The 22,686-nt window shown below is 39.4% G+C and overlaps 1 protein-coding gene across 1 annotated transcript in view; it reads left to right on the top strand.

Moving 5' to 3' along the window:
• Positions 1-6,400: 6,400 nt before the first annotated feature.
• The window catches only part of mpp2b (MAGUK p55 scaffold protein 2b), a 553,630-nt gene continuing 537,344 nt past the window's right edge, over positions 6,401-22,686 (top strand). Inside the window, exon 1 of the mRNA XM_073071618.1 lies at positions 6,401-6,514. The gene's annotated coding sequence lies outside the window, so the exon portion shown is untranslated. The remainder of the gene's footprint in view (positions 6,515-22,686) is intronic.

Below are 22,686 nucleotides of genomic sequence, written 5' to 3'. Positions count from 1 at the left end.
TTATTTCTTAGATTTCCTCACTCTTTTTTTACACTTCATAGGATAAATATTTACTTCAGGAGATCTGAAATTATCCATCAAATCAGCTGGGCCGATTGGTTTGCTGGGTTTTGTTCCAAGTGCATGTTTAATTGCTTCTTGAGGCATAATGAATATGTTTTGCTGGCTCCTTTAGTTTTAGATTATGCTGCACATGGAAATTAGTCATTTACATGATGACAACAATTTCCATTTGTATGGCTTGTGTAATTAATAAAATATTTCATGGCACTGCCTGGGAGTTTTATCAAACAACACCCGATGCAGTAACATTAGGGCTGCTATCTAAAAGCTTGGTTAAGGAAATAAATCTAAGAAATGCTTGAAAGGAAGGGAATGAGGTAGAGGTGAAAAGATAAAGTGGGAGTTATAGAATTAAGCAGCTGAATACACAATTGCTGGCGATGGTCCAATTGAAATCAAAAGTGTGCAAAAGGCCAGAGTTGGAAGAGAGATTTTTGAAGATTCCCAGAACTGGAGCAGATTAAATAGATACATATACACTAGGGACAATTTGCAATGGTCAGGTAACCCTGCCCCCAAACTTACACTCCGTGTTTGGGAGAACAAAAGGGAACTTTGTAATCAAATCATTGCAAATCAAGGAGTGAATGAAAATCAGTGAGCATATGGTTATGGGATTTAATAGAAACTTGACAGCATATTTTTGGATGAGCTCAGGTTTATGAGGAATGGACCAAGAGTTCAGCCAAGAGTATTTGCTGCAATGGTATGTCTGCAATAACAGCTCCATGACTTTAAATGTTAGCTAAGTAACAGGGTGCAGTGCCCCTGAAATATATCCTTGCGTTACTGCATCATGCATTGAGAAAACCCAACATTTTGGGCATGCCGACTGCCAGCCACTCGTTTGGCCAGTATCTCTACTGACAATAAAAAACAGCTTTACTTTCAATGCACAATGTCATTTGAGAGTTAGGGTTCATATCCCAATCAATATTACTGTACACTCAGATCAATCCCAGTCAATGAACATGACTTGTTGTTAGTTTCCAAAGTAAGCTAAGCTAGTGCAGGTGCATTTAGGGCCACAGTGCTGAGGTACAGGTCACTTCAGGCAAGAATGCTCGAATATCTGCACTGAATTACAGTATGATAATACCTGCAGCTCATCACCATGGAAGAGTTGAAGCAACTGTGGTGTAATTTTTACACAATACTAGGAGTCAGACAATGTTTTGGAGATATTTGGATTTGTCCACAGTGTCTCTTTTACTAGGGCAGTCCGTGTTAATTGCAATATACATTGTAAGGCATCTGGGTTAATAAACAACTATTACATTCTAAAGTTGGAGTATAATAAATACCTGAGACTAGAACATGTACAAATGATGTACCCAACTATATTTTTGAAACCAAATACTGTATGTTTAAAGTAAGTTAAATATTTCACTGTGAACTTCCTTCCTTTACTCTCTGTAAACCCTTGACCGCGTCGCCACCCACAGCTCCAATCTGCTAATTAAATTTGGTGACAACACTATACTGATTGGCTTAATCTTAAATAATAATGAGGCAGCCTACAGAGAAGTCATCAATGGTGTCAAGAAAACAACCTCTCCCTCAATGTTGCAAAAGCAAAGGAGCTGGTTATGGACTACAGGAGGAATGGAGACAGGCTAACCCCTATTGACATCAATGGATCTGGGGTTGAAAGGGTGACAGCTTTAAGTTCCTCAGCATAAACATCACTGAGGACCTCACTTGGTCTGTACATACAGACTCTGTGGTGAAAAAGGCACAACAGCGCCTCTTTCACCTCAGACGGCTGAAAAGGTTTGGTGTGGGCCCTCAAATTCCAAGAACTTTCTACTGGGGCACAATTGGGAACATCCTGACTGGCTGCATCACTGCCTGGTATGGGAACTGTACTTCCCTCAATCGCAGGACTCTGCAGAGAGTGGTGCGGCCAGCCCAGCGCATCTGTAGATGTGAAATTCCCACTATTCAGAACAATTACAAAGACTGGTGTGTAAAAAAGGGCCAGAAGGATCATTGAGGACCTGAGTCACCCCAACCACAAACTGTTCCAGCTGCTACCATCTGGGAAGCAGTACCACAGCATAAAAGCCAGGACCAGCAGGCTCCTGGACAGCTTCTTCCACCAGGCCATCAGACTGATTAATTCATGCTGACACAACTGTATTTCTATGTTATATTGATTATCCTGTTGTACACACTATTTATTATAAATTACTATAAATTTCATATTGCGCTTTTATATGGAAACGTAACGTAAAGATTTTTACTCATGTATGTGAAATATGTAAGTAATAAAGTCAATTCAATTCAACTACTTTTATTCTGGCAAAGTGATGGCTGTTAACTATCACAACAGTGCAACCATTTTTCTGTCAAATGATAGGTAGCTTGCCACCTGCATGGCAATAATGGCAGCCACAGTAACTTATTTTACTTTGTAAGTTGTCAGAAGGCTGCAAAGGAGAATGTTGTTCCATCAATTAGCATAGAACAGTGTTGGCTAACATGAATAATGTCTCCTTCAGCAAGGAAAGGGAAGGTGATTTCTGGTGTCAGTGGCAGTACTGATTGAGCCAATGGATGATATTCTTGATGCCATTAATGGACAAGTGCAATAATGTAATGTTTGGACACAGAAGAATTTTGAAAGATTGTGCGGTTTACGGTAGTGAAGTCCTGTACTTTGAAACAGTTCACTGATATGGGAGACAGTTGCTTCGTAGCTCCAGTGAAGCAGGCTCAATCCTGAGCTCCAGTGTTCTCTTTGCAGAGTTTGCATGTCATCATGTGGGTTCCTCCAGGTGCTCCAGTTCTTCCCAATATGGAGTGCAAGTTGGAGGGAGGAGAGGTAACTGGTCATTGTAAATTGCCCCTACTGTACATGAGTGGTAGAATCTGAGGGAGTTGCTGGGAATTTGGGGAGAAAATGTTGCAGATAAATTGGAGTATGGGGTTGCTCCGGGACCCACCATAAAATCTGTTGTGAGGGAATTTGGAAACATAATCCACCCTTCACTTTATCGGACTGGAGAAATGCCTGAATTAATTTAGTGGTTGAGATTTGGGAGCGAGGGCTGTTCAGCAGTTCCATTCTCAGGTTGCAAGCAAGAGTCGATCAGTTCCTCCATGGCAAGCTGTCACTTTGAGAGTAAATGAACAACTTAGCCATCACTTTCATCTCAGCTAGGACGGTCCACAATAGTTCAGTTCTTGCCAATGCTCATACAAAACAAATCTTCACAGAATCATAGCTTTGAGAAGGCAGGGTTGAAATGTATGAATGATTTAGCCTCGGGTATTTTACCTTGTCTCCTGCAACATTTTTTGTCAGTTTTTACTTCAAAGTTCAAAGTAAATTTATTATCAAAGTACATATATGTCTCCATATACAACCCTGTGATTCATTTTCTTCTGGGCATGGTCAATAAATCTATAGAATAATAACCATAACAGAATCACTGAAAGACAGCACCAATTTGGGCTTTCAACCAGAGTGCAGAAGACAACAAACTGTCCAAATACAAAAAGAAAGGAACAATAATAAATAAATAAGCAATGAATATCAAGGACATGAGATGAAGAGTCCTCGAAAGTGAGTCCATAGGTTGTGGGAGCATTTCAATGATGCGGCAAGTGCAGTTGAGTGAAGTTATCCCCTTTGGTTCAAGAGCCTGATGGTTGTGGGGTAATAACTGTTCCTGAACTTGGTGGTGTGGGTTTAGAGGCTCCTGTACCTTCTTCCTGATGACAGCAATAAGAAGACAGCATGTCCTGGGTGGTGGGCATCCCTGATGATGGTTGCTGCAACAGCTTTTTGTGTAGATGTGCTCAGTGCTGGGGAGGGCTTTACTCATGATGGACTGGGCCACATCAACTAATTTTTGTAGGATTTTCCACTCAAGGGCAATGGTATTTCTGTACCAGACTGTGATGCAGTCAGTCAATATATTCTCCACCACACATCTACAGAAGTCTGCCAAAGTTTTAGATGTCTCGCTGAATCACCACAAACTCCTAAGAAAGTAGATGCACAGTATGTTTTCATAATCGCACTTACATGCTGGGCTTGGGACAGGTCCTCTGGAATAATAACACCAAGGAATTTGAAGTTGCTGATCCTCTCTACCTCTGATCCCCTGATGAGGACTGGCTCATGGATCTCTGGCTTCCTTCTCCCGAAGTCAATAATCAGCTTCCTGGTCTTGCTGACATTGAGTGAGAGTTTGTTGTTATGGCACCACTCAACCAGAGTTTTAATCTCCCCCCCCCCCCCCCCCTATAAACTGATTCACTGCTACCTTTGATTCGGCCTGTGACAGTGGTGTCAGCAGTAAACTTGAAAATAGCATAGGAACTGTGCTTAGCCACACAGTCATAAGTGTAAAGTGAGTAGAGCAGGGGGCTAAGCTCACAGCCTTGTGGTGCGGCTGTGTTGATGGAGATTTTGGAGGAGATATTGTTACCAATCCAAACTGACTGGGGTCTGCAAGTGAGGAAATAGAGGATCCAATTGCACTAGGAAGTATTGAGGCAAGGTCTTGGAGCTTATTGATTCGTTTTGAGGGGATGATGATATTGAATGCTGAGCTGTAGTTGATAAAAGGCATCTTGAAGTATGCATCTCTGCTGTCCAGATGTTCCAGGGTTGTGTGAAAAGCTAATGAGATGATATCTGCTGTGGACCTGTTGCTCTGGTAGGCAAATTGGAGTGGATCTAAGCTGCTTTTCAGGCTGGAATTGATATGTATCATCACCAACCTCTGAAAACACTACATCACTGTGGAAATAAGTGTTACTGGATGACAGTCAGTGCAGCAGGTCACCACGCTCTTCTTGGGCACTGGTATGATTGAAGCCTGATTGAGGCAGGTGAGTACCTCAGACTGCCAAAGTGAGAAGTTAAAGATCTCAGTGAACACTCCAGCCAGTCGATCAGCACAGGTCTTTAGTACTGGGCCAGGTACCCCATCTGGGCCAGATGCTTTTAATGGGTTCACCCTCCTGCGGGCTGCTTGCACATCAGCTTCAGAGACGGAAATCAGGATCATCAAAGGATGTAGGAGTTCGTGATGGTTCCTCCATGTTTTGACAGTCAAAGAGAGAATAAAAGGCATTAAGCTCATTGAGAAGTGAAGCCCTGCCTTTGCCTATGTCACTTGATTTAACTTTATAAGAGGTGATAGTATTCATGCCCTGCCACAACTGTCAAGCATCCTTGGTTGAATCAAGTTTAGTCCAGAATTCCCATTTCACCCATGAGTTGACTTTCCAGAGATCCTACCCGCACATCTTGTAACTTTATTGGTCACCAGACTTGAATGCCTCTGATCCGGCCCTTTGCAGAATGCGGATCTCATGGTTCATCCAAGGCTTCTGGTTGGGAAGAATCTGAATGATTTTTTTCAGGATCAGGAGTCTACAACTGTCTAAATATGGTCTGTTACAACATTCAGATCCAGAGATCACGGCCCATTTCATTGACTGGAAGCAATCCTATAGCTGCTGCTGTGCCGTCCGCTACCACCTCTGTTATTCTAATCTCTGGAGTCTTGTTCTTCAGCCTCTGCCTGTATGCAAGTAGGAGAAGGAGAGAAAGACAGCCAAGTGATCTAATTTACCAAAATGTGGTCTGGGCTTGTATTTTGTGAACACGCTCTCCAGGCTGCCGTGAATTTTTTTTTAGGCTTCTCACTTAAAGTGAAGGAAGTTTTATCATCTTAATTACAGGCCAATGTAAAGACATTTGGAAGCGGAGATCCAAAACATGCTAACAATTTCTTGAACTAATGCTCAAGAATAAGGTTGGAGACCCATACATCATATCTGATCGAGACCCCGAACAGCCCCTGCTGAACAGAATATTTTTACAGAAACAAAAAAAAAATTCAGGAGAAATATGGATTTATTCCAAACTGTAATCAAGGAGGTATGGCGCGGGAATTAATTTCAAAAGGTACATTTCAGGAAGCTATTAATTTTTTGCTGTTAAATTTCAGCCGTAATTTCCGTCGAAATTTAGATTGAAAGAGGGATAGTCAATAGCAAATCCTTCGTACGGAGCAGCACTAAAAAAAAAATCCACCTTTTCTCTCACCTGAACTTTGGGAGTCCGATTTTAAATTATAGCACCGAGTTTAATTGGGCGCCCCTGAATCAACCATAGATTGCGCCGTTAGATTTTAGTAGACCACTCAAACCCTAAATAAGGACTTCGTTTTAGACATTGGGAAGGGGGCTAGGTCTTTATGTCTGTTTTATCAAGGAGAAATTGATTCGCCTGAGAAAGAAATGGGAGTGATATGGGTTTAAATGTGTTTCTCCGCGCCATCGCACGAGCATTGCCACTTTAAGAGTCAGTGGATGAGACCGAACTGACAGCAGCTCTGTTACGCCGGGGAAACCGACACGCCACTCTGGAAGATACACAGAAGCAAAAGGGAGGCTTTTGCACGAAAATTAATAATAATAACAGGTAGGATCTGATTTGCGCTGCGTTATATCTGCTTGCAACTTTGCAAAATTGTGGAAAAACACCAGGCGTGAGTGCAATGCATTTTTGGGGTACAAACTGTAAACAAAAATGTGACTCCCTGGGTGGTAATGGTACGGATCCATAAAATGGAGTTTGAGTATTCACTCACTCACTGTTCCTTGACGTCTTGATAATGCAAGTATTTGACTATTGAGAACTGATTATTAAAGGGCGTATTCACATGTCTTGAAAGTGTGTGTGTGTATATCCAGCAATACCGCTTTCTTGCTCAACTCTGGCTTTATTTATTTAGTATTTCTTCACACATCTCGGAATGCAAATCGACTCCTTTTATAAATGCAAAGCACAAATCTGTGTTTTCAGGTTATATTAAGGCCGCTCTGGCTGACCTGCCAGATCCCTTCCTGACCACTCTTCGTCTTGTTGCAATGATAAAGAATACTTCTGGGTCCTACCGCCGGTAGGCTCGTGATTGCATTGTATAAATCAAACAATGTTGGTAGCAAAGCGTTACATCATGATTTGTTCTCAAGTTTGTTTTGAAAAAAGAATTGTCTTTTCTGTCAGAATATTGTACAAGCTGAGGGGTGATATATGAATTAAATATCGAAAGTGAATTGTGGAAATACTCAACAATTAAGGCAACATCAGTGGAGAGAAACAGACTTAACATTTCAGAACTAGGGAGATTTCATTAATCAGAGTCTTTTCTCTTGTGAATACAGTTGAGCCTTTTTCCTATGTCAGTGTGGGATACTTTAGCTGAAAGGATCTTGGGAAAAGATCTTGGAAAATGTTTTCAATTGGAAAAGTAAGTATTCATTCATACAGGCTTGTCCTAATAATACATGTAACTGCCCAATATAACAAGTTGTTTATAACTGGAATAATGCTACAAGATGAGAGAAATTTGAACTAGCAATATTTCATCATTGTATATTTTTATCAAACCAACATGACAAATCATATGATGGTCATAATTTTAAAAATGTGGCTTTTGAAATTTATTTTTATATATTAGATAATAGTTTACCTTTTATTTGTTCTTCAGGACTAATACTTGAAGAGGAAGAATTGGAATTGTTAGGGAAGTTGAGCCTTTCTAATCAAGTAGAAATATGTACAAAGTAAAGATCCTAAAAACTACCTCAACAGCAGACCCTTTCTGACCATTTGATATTTTTTCCATTCTTCATGATGCATTCTAATATCCTTAAGTGAGAATGTCTTTTTAACATGGAGTAGATTGTGCTGTGGTCTTGTATGAAGTTGAGTATTTGCAAACTAAGCTCACTTAGTTGATTTTCAAACAACTTCATCCAATCATTTAGAATGATGAAAAGAACACATTCTAAGGCACAGGTCACTTCATTACTTTTGTTACTTAACCCTTTTTAAAAATTGAAATAAATCAAGAATGTTCAAAATGCCATTTGTATCATTGGATTTTGAAATTCATCTGCACATAAAAATTCATTGAGTATCTCTTTTATTAATTAGTGTTGATACTGATACCTGCAAAATATTCAAATGTACCATGAAGCTGAATGGTAAAACCGTAGAAAAGAGATTAGTGGTTGTGAATAAATCCTATAATTGAACCGTCCTAAATATTTGTAATTTTATGCCAAAGAATGTTAGAAACCTGAGGTATTGTTGATTGTATTTAGGATTTGAGATGTAGTTCACTGCCTTATCAAATAGGCTGTATTCCAGGAGGAGAGAACAAACAGTTCATTAAAACATTCATGTTCCTAAAACTCTTAATCTATTAACCTGCCTGTTCTGTACAAAACTTCGGCCACAGTAAATGCGACAAGCAACCCAACTATTTATTAATTATTGACCCTTTTGGTTCTCATGACTGTAAGAACAAAGGGGTTCTGTGGAATTTGGAGCATTATTTTAAAATCAACACCACGTGGAAAGGCAGCCAGGTACTAATTGTTCTGCCTCTAAATGAGATCCATTGAGCATAAATGTTATTTAGTAATTAATCCCCATCATAAACAAAGTTATTGAATATACTGTAAGTCTATACTTCAATGGGAATGAAGTATTACAGTCAAATGTTTATCAGCTTCTCAGGCAGCAAAATATATTTCACTGTTTTGTAAGTGTAATGGCATTGTCAATATTGTTTAAGACCTTAGATAACCAAGTGATCGTTTGCTTGTACTAATATGTTGTATAAGCATAAGCCCAATCAATGAGAATTAACAATCTCATCTTTCATAAGTCATTTTCTTACAAGATACAAGGAGGCCATTGTGCCAATGAGTCTGTGCTGGCTGCCAGTCATCCCATCACTACTTCACAATATGATTTATTATCACTGACATGACATGAATCTTGTTTTGTGGTAGCAGTACAGGGCAAAGACATAGATGTCTATAAATTACAAAAATAAACATGTAGTGCCAAAAAAAAAGGTAGTGTTTGTGGACCATTCAGAAATTAGATTGTGGAGGGGAAGAAGCTGTTCCTAAATCATTCAGTATGGGTCTGATGGTAATAATGAGAAGAGGGCACATTTAGGATGGTAAGGATCTTTAATGATGGATGATGCCTTCTTCAGGTGCTCCCTCTTGAAGATATCCTTGATGGCGTGAAGGTCGTGTCCATGATCCAACTGGCTGAGTCTGCAGCCTCTTGTGAACCTGTACATTGGAGACTTCATCAAAGGCTGTGTGGAGAGACTAGAGCCATGGGGCTAAGCACACATCCTTGAGGTGTGCCTTTGTTAGTAGTCCATATGAGGTAGAAGCAGACTTGGGCTATTTGGCCCATTGACATATTTTCCCTCTCAACCCCATTCTCCTAACGGGGGGCTGCAACCTTTAACACCATTACTAATCAAAAACCTATCAACCTCTGCTTTAAATATACCCAATGACTTGGCATCCACAACCATCTGTGGTAATGAATTCCACAGATTCACCACTCGATGGCTAAAGGAAGTCCTCCTCATCTGTGTTCGAAAGGGACATCCTTCTGTTTTGGAAGTATGGTTCTAGACTCTCCCAGTATTGGAAACATCCTTCAATATCCACTCTAGTTAGGCCTTTCAAAAATTGGTATTTTCATTGAGATTTGATGAAAATTCTCATTCTTCTAAGCCAGCAATTACAGGCCCAGAGCCATTAAGTACTCCTCATACATTAACCCTTTCATTCCCAAGATCATTCTTGTAAACCTCCTCTGGACCATCTCTAGTGACAGCATATCCTTTCTTTGATATGGGGCCCAAAATTTCTCAATATTCCAAATGTGGTCAAACCAAAGCCTTATGAAGTGTCAACAAGGAAGAGATGTTATTACCTGTCTGCTCTGACTGTGGTTTCCCCAATAAGGAAGTAAGGGATCCAGTTGCAGAGGAAGGTACAGAGGCCCAGATTTTAAAGCTTGAGTATTAGTTCTGCTGGAATGATGTGTAATGTGCATCACCCTAGGCCTCTTGTTAATTTTTGCTAAGCTTGCTTTCTAAACAGTATCTGCCACTTGGAAGATCACAAACCGATGTAAGTACACTAGTTTAGTTTCCAGTCGTAAAAGAAAGGTAGTCTTTTCCAGTATAACCACCGGTCACTGACCTGAATTGTGAAGCCCCTACTGTCATGCTGGCTGAGCTCAGCTAACTCCATAGAGATTGCAAATTAAACCAGAGACTGCACCTTTTTTTTTGCAGTTTACCTGTTCACCAGGTTTTCCTTTAAAATGTAAAGGAAAAGCAACAATCAGTTTGAAATTAAAAAAAAAATATTGTCTATAAAACAGCTTTATGTGTAAGAAGTGCTTTGTGTTTTAGAAATGGTTTGTGATTTGGAAATGAAATCATTTTGAGATAGAAATCCTCTGTGTTTTAGATGTCTTTTAAGAGCATTGTTTGGATTTAAATGTGTATCACTGAAAATAAATGAACTATGTTTTAAACTACTTTGTTAGCTGGAAGTATCTTCTCCTCTTTAGGGAGAGGGGACCCACTGCTCCAATAGTGGGTATTGGCAACTAAACTCATCATGGAGAATAAACAGGGAAGTAAACTAGTCTTTGAAGATTGAGTAATTATCATATAATCTCCCTTTAGTGAGAGTACTCTTGGTTATTTATGTCTGATAGGGCTTAAAGTCTACAGTTGAGTTTAGAACTTCATGGTCAGCAAAACCAATACTTTCACAGATGAACCAAGGAAACTGCAGCCTGGCATAGAACTGTTGCAGTGGTAGACAAATCACAGTGGGTCTGGGTCTTCGCTCAGGCAGGAGATAATTGTTCCAACAATGAACCTCTTCAAGTGCTTTGTTACAGTAGATGTGAGTGCTACTTATTTCTTGTAACCCATTCTCTCTCATGTGCACATTATTTGCATCCTAGTTTTGAAACCATTCTTAGAAAAGAATGTGCCGGTCAAAAAATCCATTCTGTTTCACAAACTACTTTCTGCAAATTGTATATTCAATGTACTCAGTAGGAGTTCTTATTGAAAACTGTATGTCTTCAAATTCTTGACACATTTGTTGAGTATTTGACATTGAATATCTTTCCTGGATGGTAACCGAACCAGATTGGTTTCCCAATCTCTTAGCTCTAAAGAGAGGGAGAAAAGTTGGGGCATTGTGGTGCATTGAATACAGTATTGCTCCTAGCACAATTGAGGATCTAACTTGTATTTCTGGAAACATTATCATTTAATGTTCTGTGTATTAAAGTATCATGGAACATTTGCATTCCTACTTGTAGTAACAGATTTTCCCTTTTTATTTATCATCAAAGTCTTTTGAGAGATTTGTTGTTTTATTCTTATTATATAAAGCCCCTCAAGAACTGTGGGTATTTCTGTTGTTTTATATTAATTAAACAATATTTTCCTTGCCAATTTTCATTTTATTCCACTTTTCCAGAAGACACTGACACCTTAACTAAGAATGATTGTAAGGTACTCTCTCCTTTCGTGGCACTTGCAAACTGTCAGCACACGAATTGTGGAATTTTCTGACAAGTCACTGATCACAAAGAACATTGAGGTCAAGACTGAATCTCTTTCTTTTGGTGACTCTCATCAGTGCAGAAGAGCTGCAATAACCCCTGTCTTTTCCAGTATAACCACCGGTCACTGACCTGAATTGTGAAGCCCCTACTGTCATGCTGGCTGAGCTCAGCTAACTCCATAGAGATTGCAAATTAAACCAGAGACTGCACCTTTTTTTTTTTTTTGGCAGCTTACCTGTTCACCAGGTTAAGCTCTGAGCCTTCAAGAGAATAAATAACTCTTGTCTCTTTGAAATAAGTTTTTTTTTAATGATCAAGCAATTGGTTGGTTTCAGTTGAACAATACTTCAGTTAGAAAATGTTGCAACTCATTGAATACAATAGACCACCTTCACCCTCAGTATTAAGTCTTGGAGAAATCAGTGGTAATTTGGTGCAGTGGCCTGAAGAATAATAATCCTAAACTAAAATTATACTTCATGAAGTTTGGTTTCCTAAGTCTGCAATAACAATTGAATAAAAAAAGTAAGATTTTTGATGTTTCCATTGCTTGTGTTTGTGGGGAAATTAAAGTTATTAAGAAGTTACCAAATTTCCAACTGTTTCCTTGTAATTGGAATGCACTACTTGAAAGGTAAGGATTTATTGTCAACCCCCATTTGGTTTGAACTGTATGATCTATTAGGCCATTATAGAGGGAGCCATTCATATCCTAGATTTGGATTCACAAAGGAAAATAGAATTTCTTCCTGGAATGATATTAATGAATCAAGTGGGTTTTTATGGCAATCCAGTTATTTCATAGCCATCTTTGCTGATGCTTGATTTTTTTCATTCCAGATGATTGAAATTTATAAGATTTGAATTCATGTCACTAGATCATTAGTTTGGACTTTTTATTTGGGAACTAGTCCAGTAATGTAGATACAATATTTCCTCCATTTTGGAGACAAGAGTTTGTATGTATGTACCAATTGTTGAAAGGCTTTTGAGCATGAGTTTACCTTCCCCCATAAAAGCATTTGAAAGTAATTAGACTCAGCTGCAAAGCTTAGTTTTAAGCACAGATAACATTTAGCAGCAGAACCGCAACAACAAAGACGTTATACAATGTATCATCTGACTTATAGTGAGCAATGTCTAGAGAAGAGTTTTTTTTTTCATATAGTTTTCATCTTTTGTTGTGATGTACCAATGCTGTTCATTTGAGAGTCAATTACATTTTTGACAGTTTTTAAAAATTGTTTTATTTCAATGGCAGGGAATTATTGAATGTGATAGACTGGCTAGCTTTTGCTATTTTTGTTATGTGTGTTGAAAACAGTATGTATTTTAATTTTGAATCTTTCACAGAAATATCTTTATAGTTTCAATTCCCTCCAGAAAACATGTAATGCAACAAGTCGGGAATAGGTAATTTTTCTAGAAAGGTGTTTATTCATCAAGTGTCATAGCAGTGCCTTCATTTAGCCTAAACATATGGTATTAGTGGTGCCTTTGGGATAAACTGAAGGTGTGTGTATATTTCTGGCTCATGAGCCTGATTGTTGAATATAATGTACTTCATTTCAGTGTTACGCAGAATACTTTCCATTCAGACCCCAGCGATTGAAGATGTTCCTTGCTGCAGTTTCTCAAATTTGTCTTTGTTTAAGTGATCGTGCTTCTGCAAGTACTTATTGGTTCCACTTCTTCAATTTGTAGCTATAAACAGTGTTATTTGCCAAAATTTTTATTTCATGGGCTATCTCTGAGCAGCCAGCTGTAAAATACTGTATATCAAATGGATGCTGAAGCACAGTGGATTTAAAACATTGTTTTTTTCTGGGATTCTACATGTTTTTAAAAGAAGATTTTAATGTAAAATTATTAGTTTTGCAAACATTCTTTTTAGAGTCATTTATACAACACAGAAACATGCCCTTTGCCCAATTTATCCATGGTGACCAAAATTTCTACATGAGACAGTCCATATCCCACAAGAGTTTAACAATCCATGCACCTGTCTGAATATCTTTTAAGCATTTTAATTGTATCTGCCTCTACAGCTTCCTCTGGCAGCCCATTCCATAAACCCACTGCCCTCTTTGTGGGGAAGAAGTTCCCCCTCAAGTCTTTTTTTTAAACCTTTCTCCTCTCACCTTAAATCTCTGCCCTCTCGTTCTTGTACCCTGGGGGAAAGGACTGTGATAATTCGCTTATCTATGCCACTCGTGATTTTGTACATTTCTATAGGGTCGCCAATCAACCTCCTATGCTTCAGGGAAAAAAGTCCAATCCTATCCAATATCTCATGATATTTCAAGCCCTCCAGTCGTAGTAACATCCTCTACGTTCCCTGCAGCTTGAAACAGTAAAGCTGGGCAACCAGAACTGCACACACAACCTTTGATCTTTTACCTTTCACTTGTACCTCTTCCTTCTGGAAGTATTGACACCCTCAAGCAAGCATTCAGGAAATATTGGGTGGGATCTATCTACTCAATCTTGACATCTCTCACTATGGCTTATTTATGTGCCAGCAATCTGAAGGTCTCCAGGTCTTTCTTCTTTTCCCATCCTCCTTCAACCCAAAAAGCCCTGAGATTATTATTGTCAGCTTATGCTTACATGTAGTTTTAAGAGGTCCGGTACTGAAGCATGTGGAGAAAACGTAGTTGCTCCCTCTGTTCTTACAGAGGGCATCAAATCTTTGGAAGTCTCTATCCCAGAAGGCTGTGGAGATCGGATTGTAGCAGGATATTTAAAGAAGTGGGTAACTTTTTGAAAGATCAGGAAATTGAGGGCTGTGTGGAACTGGCAGAGAGGAAAGGATGAGATCTTGGTTAGATTGTTTTCAATGATGGAGTGAGCTTGAGAGGCTGAGTGACCTACTTCTTCTCTTTCCTTTTGTGTCATAGGAAGTTTTGAAGAATCTACCTGTGGTGTGATTGGAATCAATATAGAAAAGGATCAGTTTGTTTGTGTGATGTGTGGTCTGGATATTGATTATAAACACTGAAACATTCAGCAGGACTAACTGCAATCAATAGCCATACCATACCAGTGTAGTTTCAGATAATTTGGTGATTGAACTTGCATCTCATAGTCTGTACAGTCTGTAAAATGGAGACCAATCTCTTGATGTAGAAGTCATTCAAATAATCTTCAGCCAAAAAACAAATTATTGGAAATTATGTACTCCAATTCAAGTCATTTAAAGGTTATTTTAATAAGAGATGATATTTGATCAAGGGCAGTCTTTTTATGTCATCAGTTTTAAATTGATTTTGAAATGGTACTTAAGTCTGTGGGGAAGATTACTTAAACCAAAGGAGGAAAATGCTTGTAATTTGTACACACTTACCGTAAGAACAGCTAAGCATGCAAGACTTCTACTGTAACAGTATAGCAGGTTAATAAGTCAAGTGAAGTTAACAGTGCATATGTTGTCATTTTGTTAAGACTGGAAAAGCAATTAATTTAACGCCCAGGAGTAAATTTTACAAGTTGACATCTTAGTAGGAGCCACATAGCAGAAGTTTGGCCTTGACAGCAGAAAACCATCATCCGTTAAAACTAATAAAGTGCAATGAGGGTGTATCTCCCTGTAGAGTAATATTGTAGCTTCGTGGTCAGTGCTTTGATCACAGAGGCGAAAGCTCCTTTGAGTCCGACATTTGTATAAAACAGTTTTTAGTTCTCATTCAAACTGAATCTTCAAAAGTTCCATAGAGCTTGCACCCTATTTCTCAAGAACCATGAAGGACTGATGCCTATCTGTCAGGAAGTAGACTTTGCAAAATGATCTTCGGGGTTGTTCATGTCCAAAAAAGTACCCAGTCTCCTAGCAGCTGGCAAATGGAATGTGTGAAGGACAGTAGTGAGTGTTGGGAAGGTTGGCTCAGTTATTTAACAAAAACGAAGGGAAGGAGGAAACCTGTACCTCCCTGTGTTCTCACGTGGCAGGGCATGGAACCTGCTGCTGGTTAACTTGAAGCCTGTGACAGTATCTCTCCTGTGGGGATCCAGTGAAGAGATTTAGAAATGGTTTGAGTATGTTACAGAAGAAATTTGTATTGGTCTGCTGCCTTGTGATGCAAACATTCACAGAGGCAACAAAGAGCCCCACTGAGATTACAACATCCTTCAGATGATCATTTTGTCCTCGCAATGGTGTTTTTACTTGGCTTTGGCGTGTTGCCTCTTGCAGTGTGAGTGCCATGTCCACCGAGGCCGTCACCAGCTGATGACTCACGGTGGGGCGAGCAATTCCTGACAGTGGTTCTTTCTTCTTTTCACTTCAATCGTTTAGTCTGAAGTCAAAGGTAGTTGTGACACAATGAACTCCCTGGAACCTGAACATTTATCTCAGCCCCATCATGTCCAACAGCTTTTTCCGGCTCTTTTCCTCTCTGGGGTGAACTTGAATCTCCCATTTCCTTTTTCAAATTCACTGACCTTTAAGCCATCGATTCTGGCAAACATTGTGTGTCTGTGTAGGAGCTAACTGAGGGAAGAGCTTTGTAAAGCTGTGGTTTCAACACAGATCCTGCAATTTCTGATCATAATAATGCCACAGTTTGCTTTCAGTCTCCTCCCCAAATTATTCCCATTCACTTCATATTTTTAAAAAAAAAAGTGAAATGGCATTGCTTACTTCAGTAATTATTCTCAGCCCTGTTCATTAGATCCGCAATAAATGGTAGTTGCAAATAGTTCTTTATATTCTTTCCTTGCATTCACTGACTCTGACCTTTAACTCGAAGACTCCGTGCCACACACCATTAGCTCTGTTAATGGCTAATATTCACCATTAGCTCTGTTGCTGTAAGCTAACCCAGCATTCAGCACATGCTAAAATTGCAATACTTGTTTGTATACAGGATGTAGAACATTACAGGCCCTTTGGCACAAGATACTTATGTCAAACATGATGCCAGATTACACCAAATCTCTTATGCCTGCACATTAATGTGTCTATCCAAAATCCTCCTAAATGCATCTGCCCAATAGGAGCCAAAAGGTGACCTATTAGCTCTAGGATAGCTAGTGTCTCATCTGCTCCAGGAGCCACAAGGATTTGTAAGTTCAATCCAGTTTACTATTCAGCCAATGGTAGGGGATATGTGTAGCCACTGAAAATTAGGGCAGCAGATTCCATTCTTGAAATAAAACTGGAAATACTGTGCAGGTCAAGCAGCATCCGTGGAGAGAGAAACTGCTGATAACCTTCAGAAGTGATCAAAGTTAGAAATCAAACATGCCTTGGGTGTCAGGGAAAAGTGAAGTGATCAAAGAAAATACCTGTAAAGACCAAAAGAGATCAAGCGACATGTAGCAGTGTAGGCTTGTTAACTACAACTGAATTTTTGAAGAGGTGACTGAAAATGGAGAAGGAGAGGAGATGCTGAAAGTGAGGTACAAAGCACGGCAGATGCCAGAGGTTCGGCCCAGACTGTAGTGAAAGAAACAAACCATGTTACCTCTCTCATCAGAACTGGCCAGGGTAAAAGACCATAGACTGAGGTTAGCGTGAGAGAATTAAAGTGATGGTCTGCTGGAAGCTTAAGCTTACCTTTGTGGACTGAACAGAGGTTTTCTGCAAAATGGTCACACAGTCTGCATTTGGCTTCTCCAATGCAGAGGAGGCTACACTGTGAGCATGAATATGATTATTAACATGAAGGACAAATGAATTGCTTCTTCATTTGGAAAGCGCAAATTGCTGTTACTGTGCATTGATGGTGGAGTGAGCAAATAGTTGTGGATGGGGTGCCTATCAAGGGGGCTGCTGTGCCCTGAAAAGTATTGAGCTTCTTGGGCATTGTTAAGCTGTACCCATTCAGACAAGTAAGACTATTCCATCACATCCCTGACCCAAGTCTTGTAAACGGTGGACAGGATTTAGGGAGTTTGGAGGTGAGATTTATTCATCACTGAATTCCTAGCCTCTGACTTGTTCTTGTAGCCAAATTATGTGTGTGTATATAGATACTCCAGTTCAATTTCTGGTTGATAGCAACCTCTAGAATGTTGATAATGGGGAATTCAGTGATGGATCTGCCACTGAATATCAGGGGATGGTAGTTGGAACTTCTCATGTTGATTATCATCATTACCCAGCACTTGCATGGCATGAATATTACTCGTCACCCATCGATCCAGGTCTGTATATTGCCCAGGTGTTGCTGTAATTGGAAGTGGATAACTTCATCATTTGAAGAATCATAATTGTTGCTGAATGTTGTGCTATCACATTCCCCCCCCCCTCCCTTTTTGACCCTACGATTGAAAAAAGAATATTGATGAAACAGCTGAAGATGGTTGGGCCTAGGGCACTACCCTGCAAAACTCCCATCGAGATGTCTTGTGGCTGAATTCAAAGTTATTTATTATAAAAGTTGCCCCATGCTACCTTGAGATTTGTTTTCTTGCTGGCATATACAGGGAAATAACAAAATAGAATACAATTTATAAAACACTATCAATAAAAACACTGACAAATAACCAAGGTGCAAAAGTAGACAAATCATGCAAACAATAAAAATGTTTTAAAAAACAGTAAAAGTAAGTAAATAATACTGAGAACATGAGCTGCAGAATTCTCTGAAAGTGAGTCTATAGGCTGTGGAATCAGTTCAGTGTTGAGTTCAATGAATCATGCTGGTTCAGGAACCTGATGATTGTAGGGAAATAACTGGTCCTGAACCTGGTGATGTGGGACCAAAGGCGACTTCCTCCTGTAGTCAATAATCAACTCTTTGGCTTTAATGGCATTGAGTGAGAGGTTGTTGTTAAGGCACATTTCAACCAGATTTTCAATCTCCCTCCTATGGGCTGATTTGCCAACACCTTTGACTCAGCCAGCAACAGGTGTGACATCAGCAAAGTTATACTTGTTAGGGTGCAATTTGATTTCCATGAGGACTTCTCTATTAATGCTGTCATGGATGGATGCATCTGCCACAGTTGGATTGATAAAAATGAGGATAAATAATTATTGTTTTGCTGGTTCTCAGCTCAACAATGTACAGTATCTGGCATTTTTGTGTAATTGGCCTCAGTAAACTGACAAGAAATTCTTGAAATGGAAACAAATAAAATATAACAATCTTCAGGTCAAGCAGCATCTATGGAGAAAGAGACAGTGTTGATGAGTTATTGACATTCCTAGACCAGAAACAAACTTCTTTTGTCTCTATGGATGCTGCCTGACCTTCTGAGTTTATTTTTTGTTTTCATCTTCTGGTTTTCTTGATGATAAACATTGAAGCTCTCTCACCCCACAGACAGCATGTTCTCTGTCTGGTCACAGACAGTATGGGTCTTATCGGTTGGTAATAATACAAAAGTTGAGTGAGGATGATGGCAGTTAAACTGCAGAATATTTTACCCCAACCAGTTGGCTTGAAACAATGAGATAACAATAATGAAGATTCCCAGAGGCACTGCCTCATATGTTATACCATTGTCTACCCCCTTCTTGGTAGGGTGGTTCTGCTCGTGGTTCAGACATGCCAATGGATAGCTTTGTCATTAGTTGTACCAGCAGAATTGCATATCTGTAAGGCTGTTGGTGGACTGCTTAATGAAAGCTTTGTCAACACCAGTTTGCAATGTAGTTTTGTGGCTCTGAGTTTGAATGGATTGGGTGTACCTTTGGAAATCTAAACTGAAAGAGAATGATTTACTGAGTGTTTCAGAAGGCAGTTTGAAATCAGTAACTTCGATGCATAATGTAGAAGTGATCAGGAGAGGAAAGCATTACATGCAAATTGAAATTGAAGCCACTCCTAAGGTCTAATTGAACAGCATTAACACTACACGTGCTGAAGTTTATGTCAACCATGATATAAGAGAAAACAGCTTTTGACCTTTGAAGATAATCTTCACTTTCCTATCTGGTAAAATATTCTTAAGCAACTTATTCCTTATTTATGAATGTGATGACAAATATTATGGAACCTCCATATAGTTTATTAATGACTAACCTTTTGGGATGTGTGTTCAGATGTATTGAGCTTTCATGAGGAGACAAATAAACCAGGTTCCTTTATTTCTGAAGTTATAAAACTAAATACCAAAATTATAGGACTACTTAGTTCTGAAATATCTACAATATAGATAGCACTGAATTTTGGGTGTGAGGGAAACTGTGAATTACAAATAATACTGTTCCAATCAGCTAATAAACTATATTATGCACAAAAAAATTTACTCAGTCTGGCTGTGAGTGTGCAATTTTTGTCTGATGGAAAAAATTTTGTTGCTCTGAAGAAATATATTTCTGGGCATACAATAAATGACTAAAAAAAGTCAAATGGAATGATTATCCTTAATCAGAATCATACTCCCAGCAGTTTCTCCAAACTCAGTCTCTGTGCAGTCTTTAATTATTGGTTCTATTACCATGAAACAGACTCCTGGTTCATCTTTAAATAACAATCACACAATAGTTGGTGTCAACTGCACCTGCATGCAGACATGCAGACAATTAGCCATTTGTACAAAATCCTAATGAATGGATTTGCTGCATGATTACTTTCTGTGTCAGCATAAGATTTAATAAAACTTGTTGCTTAATTCTGTTCCTAGAAGTAAAGTCACTGAAAAATCTCTTTTGTTGAGGTTTTATTTTTCTATTTAATTGTTTATTGGTGATAATTATTTAATTTTTTTATTGGCTTCATAACTAATTAGTTTTCAGCTGCACAGAAAAGCCTATAGTCCAATCAAGTCTTACCCCAAGCTGTAATATGCTTTGCAGTCTATGCCTGGTATGAGTCTCTTTGTCTTCTAGCCCACATACATACTGAGTTGCAACTTCTCCTGTTCTATCGCATTTTAAAGATAATAGTGTGTTTGTCCACATTTTACACTATCTTTACACAACTGCATCATTTGAATGTCGTCTACAATTAATGCAGATAACACAGAGATATATTAGCTCTTAATTTTTCATAGCTTAGATCAGAGGTTGCCATGGTTTCTTTGAAGCACGTGTGTTTTACCTTCTCCGTCTCCTTGTTGTGCTGAATTAAGTTGCAATGAAGTTACAACAAGGTAGCAATCTGGAGAAAACCTTCCTTGAGTGCTAAGTGGTGACAATTCAAATTAATAAATCTGTGCTATATGTATACTAATGTTGAAGTGGAGTTGCTGGGCATAATTTGTACACATCTCTTCCTTGTTCCTTATGACTGACAATGTTCTGATCCATTAAAAATGACATTTCTCTCCTTCATCTTCCCTGTATGATCCATCAATGCCATAACCACTTTTGTTTCTATTCTTAAATGCCTGGAAGGTAGGATATTGTTGACAGTGGCAGTTTCAACTACCCTGGTGAGCCCAGCTCTAGAACACATCTCAGGGGCATAATTAGTTCCTGTTTTTGTTGCCATTGGAAAGGCTCCAGCAGATTGGAATATAGCAACGGTAAAATCCCTGTTCAAGAACTGTGGAAGAAAAAACTTATGTGAAACTAACTAATATGTAGTTCCTGAGTTATTGGGAAAATACTGGACAGAAGGATATAATAGCAGACAAGTGAAACAGGAAGAATATTATGAGATAGAATCAACATTTGTTTATGAAAGATCAGTGGCATATAAATAAGTTTTTGAGCTTGGATTGAATAAGGCAGAGTAAAATATCTGAGTTAGATGAAGAGATGAATTGCACTCTGTGTGGGATGTGGGAAGCCTAGAAGACCTCTAGTCTCCCAGATAAACACGTCTGCACCAGGTGCACCAAGTTGCAGATCTTGAGAGAACGTATTAAGGAACTGGAGCTGCAGCTCGACAACCTTCGACTCATACGGGGAAAATGAGGTGATAGACAGGAGCTACAGAGAGGTAGACACCCCTGGATTACAAGAGATGAGTAATGGGGTGACTGTCGGGGAAGAAGGGGAAATACACAGCCAGTGCAGAGTATACCTGTGGCCATTCCCCTCAATAATAAGTCTATAACATTAGATACTGTTAAGGGGGGATGACCTACCAGGGGAGCCACAGTGACTGGGTCTCTGGCACTGAGTCTGGCCTTGTGGCTCAGAAGAGCAGAAAGGTGAAGAGGACTGCAGTGTTGATAGGAAATTCACAGTCAGAGGAACAGAGACAAGATTCTGTGGGCATGATAGGGACACCTGGATTGTATGTTGCCTGCCTGGTGCCAGGATCAGGGATGTCTTAGATCAAGTCCATGGCATTCTCAGGGGTGAGGGTGAGCAGCCAGAAGTCTTAGTACATACTGGTACCAATGATAATGGGAGGAGGTCATGAAGAGAGATTTTGGGGAGCTAGGTAGAAAGCTCAGAAACTGGACCTTCAGGGTAATAATCCCTAAATTGCTACCTGTGTCATGTACCAGTGAGGGTAAGAATAGGGTGATTTAGCACATGAACTGCAGGAGGCAGGGGTTCAGATTTATGGATCACAGAGGCCTCTTCTGGAGAAGGTGTGACCTGTACAAAAGGGACAGATTACACCTGCACCTGAGGGGTTCCAATATCCTTATGGGCAAGTTGGGTAGAGTTGTTCAGGAGGGTTTAAACTAATTTGGCAGGGGGATGGGAACTGGAGTGATAGTGCTGAAGCTGAGGTAGCTGGTGTACAAATAGAAGCAATGTGTAGTGAGGAGAGGCTGTTGATGGGGCAAAACTACAGTCAACAGGATGAGTTGCAATGTAAAAGACAGACAAAATCGAAGAGGGTGAATGCAGGACTGAAGGTGTTATATTTGAATGCACGTAGTATATGGAATAAGGTAGATAAACTTGCTGCACATTTGCAGATTGGCATGTATGATGTTGGTGGGCATCACTGAATCACGGCTGAAAGAAGATTATAGCTGGGAGCTTAATGTCCAACGATACACTTTGTATTGAAAGGACAGGCAGGAAGGTAGAGGGGGTGGTGTTGCTCTGTTGGTTAAAAAGTGAAATTTAATCATTAGGTCAGAAGGTGTTGAATCGTGGATAGAACTAAGAAATGGCAAGGGTAAAAAGACCCTGATGGGACTGGTATACAGATCCCCAAACAGTCATAAAGATGTGGTCTACAAGTTACAATGGGAAATAGAAACTGCATGCTAAAAGGTTAATGTTATAATAGTCATGGGGGATTTCAATGTGCAGCTAGCTTAGGAAAGTCAGGTTGGTGCTGGATTCCAAGTGG

Source organism: Hemitrygon akajei, chromosome 18, assembly GCF_048418815.1.
Source record: "Hemitrygon akajei chromosome 18, sHemAka1.3, whole genome shotgun sequence".
Lineage (NCBI taxonomy): Eukaryota > Metazoa > Chordata > Chondrichthyes > Myliobatiformes > Dasyatidae > Hemitrygon > Hemitrygon akajei.
Note: the sequence above shows the minus strand (reverse complement) of the source record. Positions and strands in the feature narration are given on the sequence as shown.